This window comes from Drosophila bipectinata, chromosome 3R, assembly GCF_030179905.1.
Source record: "Drosophila bipectinata strain 14024-0381.07 chromosome 3R, DbipHiC1v2, whole genome shotgun sequence".
NCBI classification, from domain to species: domain Eukaryota; kingdom Metazoa; phylum Arthropoda; class Insecta; order Diptera; family Drosophilidae; genus Drosophila; species Drosophila bipectinata.
In genome coordinates this window covers 7782781-7788780 of record NC_091739.1, presented here as the reverse complement: position 1 = coordinate 7788780, position 6000 = coordinate 7782781, and positions in this window count along the sequence as shown.

The window sequence follows — 6000 nt, the reverse complement described above, 5'->3', positions numbered from 1 at the left end:
CGTGTCGCAGACGGAGACGGCTACCACTCCGGTGACGGGCCGTGTGCTCCGCAGGAGCTGTCACCATGACTGATCCGTCAGCTTACCCATGCGTAGGTTAACGCACTTATTGTTTGGCTTTATTTATGGAGCGATATTAGAGGCAAGACCGTCCTCGACTGTCAGTCTATGGATGCGTGGGATTTGCAATTGCTCTGGGCCCTCCCCCTTCTTTGGGTTTTAACCTCTGGAAAAGGGTAAAGCCATAGGCGTAATATATGCGACAGGGGCGTGTTCAATTTGCTTGATAGATGGCTGCCATTGCGGCGAGAATCTGCAGTGGGATTGTGATTTCGGGACAGAGCCGGCAACTGATGTCCCCATTATGGCGAAGATTTCCGTGAATCTCATTTGATGTTTCCCAGAAAATAAGAAACTTCTTTTCGGGGAAGGAGTCGGTGCTCCAACCCCTTAATAAATGGTGACAAATGGAACTCTGATGGAACTGATTACAATGGAATTTTTCAACACGAGAAAGCATCTTTATTTCCCTGGAAATGTAACCCACTCTTTGGAGGTCCAAAATTTGACCCGAATTTGAAACTGAGAGTTCCATTACGCAGCGGGCAGAAAACATCATTCCTCCTCCAGGTCCAGGCGTTTATCGAATTATGATCGATTTTTGTACTCAATTGACAGCCTCGAAGCAGCCGGAGCAGGAGGCGAAAAGGACTCGACTCGAGAAATTGTCGCCAATCGCATTAAATTATTAACGTTTCAATTACGATTTTTAATGGACATTTTTCGCAGCAATTGAATTTGCATCGAAAATTGCTTGATTCTTAGAGCCGGAAAGGCATCGAATGCCGAGGAACGGAAAGACAAGTTAAAAAGAAAGCACTTTCTTCTCCTCTCCCGCTCGCCCAAGTGCAACAGGCAGAAGGCTTTAAGCCAAAACAAAATCGAACTTTCAACATTTGGCCAAAAACTGTATGAATCGTTGAAATTCTGTTCTGTCAGAATGTTGGCATAAAATATGTGTGTAAGTTGTCTGTTTGTTTGAGTCTTCCCGGGGTGGAGGTCCTTGCTGGCTTGCTGCCTTCTGTTGTAACTCGGTTTGCACTGTTGAATACGTAATGTGATGAGACCAGACAGAGCACACAACAACAATGCCCCAACGAGGCATGTAAATATGTATGAGAGCTGCTGCCACAGCTTCCGGCGTCTCCGTTGATAAGCCAAGGAATTTGAGGAGCCTTGACTTACTAGTCCTGCCTGCCTTCCACCAGCCTCTTACCTCCTACAGCTCGATGTCCTCCGTGTCCTCCCTGCCCTTGTTAGTTTGCTTTAAGTGTCCGTGTTCTGCCTTGGGGCAGGACCCACACTTCGGTTAGTGTTTGTGTTGTGGTTGGATTAAAACACTCTCCTCCTGAGCCCTCTACCCAGGGCATCAACATCTGAGTCGTTTTGTAAATATGCACTAGCAGAACAGCGATCCAACTCCATATAGTAGTACACATATTTTTATCATAAAAAGTATAATTAACTATTGAAAGTCATTTAGGGCAGTAGTTAGTATTAATAATTGATGACCTTCCCGCAATTAATATTTAAATAAGCAATTATTGTACCATTTGTGTAATAAATAATAAATGATTAACTAGTTTTTCTCCCACTGTACCCGTATATATTATTTACCCGAAAAGCAGTTTATGAAAATATGCGTAAAGTGTTTAATTTATTTGTGTTGCAAACATTTTGACTTTTCGCCTTTGTTGCTAAGACTTTTAATTCGCTCGGCTTGTTCCATTTTCCCCACAGACTTGGCTTTGGCTGTGAGAAGATGCAGCTGCCGAGCAGCTTGTGAGCAATTATTCATACAATATGTCCCGCTTCCTTCCTCCAAGCCTTTGGCAATCAGAGATGCCCAGCCACCCGAAAGGCTAAAGCCCTTCTTAAACAGGTGACATTTCTAATTCGACCTTAACTGAATTAATTGCATCCTTCCGCCATTAGAGCAGCCGGAAGTTGGCCAAAAGCAAATGGCTTAAGGTCCCGTCGCTGCCGCTTGTCCTTGGTCCTTTTTGTTTATCGCACGGCTTGATTAGCAAAAGGATCTTCCAAGGTAGCGGAAGCAGCCAACAGGTGGTTGGCAGAAAACGTTAATACAAGCTGATTAAATTAATTCTGGCCGTGTTTAAAGTCAAAAGGACAGAATTCAGCGCTGCCTCCCTCCTTCTTCCACAAAATGCCACGAATGGTGGCACCATTTGGCCATGACAGGTTAACCAGGCTGTCGCATTGGGTCCTGGCAATGACATTGCCACTTAATGCCCCATTGTTTAGCCGCAGAAATCTGCCAAACACGCCACGCGCAGTTGCACGTAGCAAAAATGACATTAAAGCGAATAAAAGCTTGTTTTTAAAAAGGTAATTTAAATATAAATTAATTCAGGTCTTACAAAGTGGCATTTCATTTTTGTATTTTTTTTACCTTCTGCAGTATATTGGTATTGGTATTGTATTTATTTGTATATCCTTTGCATTCTTTGTTTTTTTTCCCATGTAACCAAAATGGCAGTTCAATCCAGTCCAGATCCAGAAAATTACGCGGCAAAAATTAGCAAGGACATGTTTGTTTGCACATGGCAGGTTAAAATATTTGACATTTGGTTTCCTCCCAAACAAGGACGAGGAAATGTAATTTGATTAAATCCTAATAAATATGGATAATTTATGGCCTCTCCACCAAGGTCCATCAGAGCCACTCAGTCAGGATGAGTGCCAGAAAGTAGAGTCTATTTGTTGCGCGTTCAACTTTGTTGCTGCGATTGATTGCATAACAATAAATTATGCAACGCACCATGATGCCACAAGCTGTTGCTTCTGCTCCTTCTCCTTCAAGCGATGTTGATGGTATCGGCGAATGGAGGTCCTGGACAAGGACCAGTCCGCCTGCCATTCACTTTTAAGTTTCAAGTGCAGCTACTCCAGCTGCTGATGTTGCTGTTGCTGCGGGTGAGTGCTTTTAATATTCATCTAATGCACTCGACGTGCTGCTGGTATCGTGCTTGGTATCGAGTTTATTGGGACTTTTCAGTGTTAGCTGATTTGCAAAATGTTGCAAAAAATATGGATGGCAGCTCATTAAAAATAAACAACGTAACCGCTCAAGAAATAGGTTTAAGAAGTATCCTTTTCATTGATGAAAATTCCATGGAATACATAAACTAGAAAGATGCTTTTTCAGAAATACGTACATATTACCAATTATTGAGAATAACATGTTTCTATATCGGTGACAGGGTATCTCGATTAACTGAAAGCAATCCACCCACCTACATATCCTGCATTAGCATCATTTTCTTGGCCAACTCTGCTTTCCATGGCAACTTGCTGTTGTTTCGACGTTGGTGTTGCATGCACGTCTGCAGCAGGCAGCTGCTGCAATTGAAAGCCGCCCCACGCGCTGCGATAATGATGCGGGGCTGAGTGGGTGAGTGCGTGTGTGTGGGTTAAGTGAGTGTTGCCACCTGCACCTGGCTGTATGCTGTTCAGTGCCGGCTCAACTTAGATCATAGGTATGGCAACGGGAACTTCAGAATCTCAGAAATACTTTTCATATCCTAGTTTTTCTAATGCAGCTCAGTGGCCCACATGACGTATACGCAATGTGGACTGCAGAAGTGCTTTAACTTTTAGAATTGAAATAAAAGATGCTATCAGGGTGATTAAACCTATGTTATTTATAGACCGGGTACAGCCATCGATAGGATAGATATCGGGGCTTGATTGATTGATTTTGTGCCTTTGTCATCTCGACATGTGAACGACATGCTGTCTGACTCTCGACTGACGACTTCGTCAGGCTTCGAAGCCACAAAAGCCAGACAACGTGTCCTGTGTTGCGGTTTTGTCCTGGCTCTAATTGCGCTAATAAGGCGCTGGTAATTATAATTTAATAACATCTCTGCCACATCATCTCCCCCTTGCAGCACGGCATTTGAGAGCTCGTGTTTGCCATTAGAGTTCTCTGTGTGTGCAATTAACAGCTTGGGGCACAAGGACGAAGACTGGCAAATAAAAATTGATTTATGCCGCCTTCAAAAAAAAGGTGCAGAGTGGCAGAGTGGCAGGAGCAGAGCTAACCAATTAAATTGTAAGTCAAACAGTTCCCGGCCAAGTTCATGCAGTTGAGAATTAATTTGATTACAACCAGAGCCGGAGAGCCGAGTAAACATCGTCTCTGATTGCCTGAATAAGCAATGAGAAAATAAGCTGAAGCCTGCTCAATGGGTTAATGTGCCCCACAGAGGTCCTTGGAACAGGAACGCAACGGAACTCCAGCTTCTGGTATGGCTCCGACAGGTGTTGGCAAGTACGGAGGAATAAGGAGAAAAGGACTCTTCCTCGTCGTCGTCAGTTGTTTATTAATAAACAAATTACGTAATTAATAACACACGCTGAGCGCTCAGCTGGGCGCAAAATGTAACACTTGGTGCAGCATCCTTGGCTAAATTAAGAGTCCAGTTGCAGCAGCTGAAGCTTCGTGCCGCAAATTTATGACAGGAATGGGATGCGTACCCCGGGGGCTTCTTGTGCAGCCATAAATGGCTGAGTGAATTGCTTTTCGAGTGGGCCTAGAGTGGATGGCCAAAAGTGGCCAGGACACACCAAAATGTGTATGGAGGCCAAATGCACTTCGCTCCGGCTGTTGACTTCATTTTCTGTATATTTTCCTTCTACTTTTCCTTCTACCTCCCACTCCCCAAAATGGAAATCGAGTCAGGAACTGGTGGCGGGGGCTGAACTGAAATGTATAAAATTGTGCCAGCTAGGCAGAATCCTGGCTGCTGCTACGCTCCTTCCGTTGTCTTGTGCGCTCACACGGAAAAGCAGACAAAATGTATCTGTGACAGCGCAACCAGAAATCCAGGATAACCGAGCGAAGACGACAAACGAATATTTATTACAGGTGTTTGCCTTTGACTGACAGAAGGCGCAATCTGGCGCACAAGCCAGCCGGGCCAGGAGCTTAGTTTCGGGCATTTTGCCAAACGAAGTCCCTTGAAAACTTGGATGCTTCGGAGCGACTTTAAGGCGAGCGTGGAAAGCGAATTCTTTTGTTCGATTGTGCCTGCAAATTGATTTGCAATCATCTGAAAAGGGAGAGACTATCCTTTATCTGGGCCAGCCTTGCCCCGGCCCAGACGAAAGCAATTCCTTAAATCCGATTTGGGTACAAGATGCGAAATACATGATGCAAAACCCAACCGGAATTCCTGGAAAATCCAACAGCGAATGCAGAATATAATATGGCTAAAAATAAGAAACATAATAACAGAAGCCACACCACAGGGCTTTCATTCATGAGACTGTGATTCCGGCCAAGATTTCTTGCCAACTTGTTGTTCGTGCTATTTTTACTACGACAGTCACTTAGTTGCGAAAAATATGCAGAATTGCATTGTCTTTTTATATTTTTTATATTCTTCTCCGAGGAGACAATCCCAGCGCGTCCAAGTGGATTTGGCTGGTTAGGTATGCAGATTCATGTACTGCGGACACCGAAAGCCGAGTGTCCTTTACCTGGCATAGTGGCTTCCTGGCAAGATTTATTGCCTGACGTGAATTGGCAGCATCAGATTCAAATTCAGATTCAGTTCCCGTCCCATCAGAGCCAAAAAATAAGGACTGCCGAAAGGATAGCACCATCATCATCCTGATGGCGGTCATTTTGATTAGAAGCCCCGGCGGTTTGCCACAGACAGTTAATGGCAGGATGTGGTGGATGTGTTAGGGATCAAGCACCCAGGGAGGGGATGTGTTCATGTGCTCGTGATATGTAATTAATTTTTGGGCAACATCTGTTTATCCTAATTAGAGGCGAGCGCATGCATGCCGGCCGGCCAAGAGGGAGGCGGGCCCGGGGCGGTTTCTTTTCATTTATCATTATTACAGTGCTAGCCCAAAACAGGCCAAAGGTCAACAAGATAAAAGGGCATGGCTTGACGGGCCACA